This window comes from Gorilla gorilla, chromosome 10, assembly GCF_029281585.2.
Source record: "Gorilla gorilla gorilla isolate KB3781 chromosome 10, NHGRI_mGorGor1-v2.1_pri, whole genome shotgun sequence".
NCBI classification, from domain to species: Eukaryota; Metazoa; Chordata; class Mammalia; order Primates; family Hominidae; genus Gorilla; species Gorilla gorilla.
Genome location: NC_073234.2, coordinates 135,789,705 through 135,790,830, shown reverse-complemented (window position 1 = coordinate 135,790,830; position 1,126 = coordinate 135,789,705). Strand labels below are relative to the sequence as shown.

The window sequence follows — 1,126 nt, the reverse complement described above, 5'->3', positions numbered from 1 at the left end:
CTCTAAAGATCATTTTTCCTTAATACCACTGAGATCCTCAATTTACTATGAGGATCATGAGTTTACAACTGCATTGTCCTGTGAGGGCTACCTCTAGAAGAACTTGTTGCCCCTGTTGTGAACAAAGTGGACTGAAGCTGCTGCAGCTGAGATACACCTGCACTGAAAGAGGACTTGTCTAAGTCTAACCCATGTTACTGTGATACAAACAAGCTACTGACCAAAAGAGGTAGATGCTTCCTCCTCAGATTCTGAATGAATATGCTAATACATGGATCCTATCTCAAGCTACTTCTTACACAGCGTTGGCTGACTCCGAACAGATGCCCTTACCCATTTCCTTTTTTTTTTTAATCCAAAATGTGTTTATTGAGATGGTTTCCCACTCATCTTGATTCAGAGCGCTTTGAGTGCTGCTTCCTCCTGAAGGAACATCCTTCTGTAGCCTTCTTTTTCCTCCTGTAGGCTGGCAGAGAACAGTGGAGCAGGCAACACACAAAACTACCGTTTGTGCATGGCTACAGACCATGGTGATTTTATAGCATCCTGGGCATGTCATATCCATGAAGTAGGAATCGGGACTCTGCACCAGGCGTTTCTTCTTCTGTTTCCTCTTCTCTCCTGGAGAGGGATGAAGGAGATCCCTTTCGAGAGGCATGTTCTCGTGGGTAGGTCGCCACTGCCGGAAAGGACCCATTTCCTATCCTTCAAGCTCATCTGCCCAGCAGCACCAGCACACAAACCAAAGTCCAGGAACACTGGAAGATCCCTACTCCCCGCACCTCTCCAATGACCCTTTTTAAATTCAGACCTAAGAAGAGTCACCTCCCTAATACCGCAGAGGCTACCTGCTCACCCTCATCTGTGTCTCTGCTACAACACAAACTGGAATGCTTTTGTGTTGGAATGGTAAGAAATGCCTTGTGTGGGTGGCCCTCCAGTCCCCAGTCCAGGGGATGCTGAGAAACTGTGGGGCAGAGTAGGGGACACAAACAGGAAAAAGCAAGTTTGTTTCTAGTGTTATGCTCACAGGGTGGCAGGATATACCTGCTGAGCATTCCCAGAAGGTCCCCAAGGAAACCATTACTGTAAGTCTCTCACTTTCTTCTCTGCCTGGTGGTTGGGG

The 1,126-nt window shown here is 47.2% G+C and overlaps 1 pseudogene; it reads right to left on the bottom strand.

Moving 5' to 3' along the window:
- Positions 1-339: 339 nt before the first annotated feature.
- LOC101131422 (small ribosomal subunit protein eS27-like) lies at positions 340-843 on the bottom strand (annotated as a pseudogene).
- Between the last annotated feature and the right edge of the window lie 283 nt (positions 844-1,126).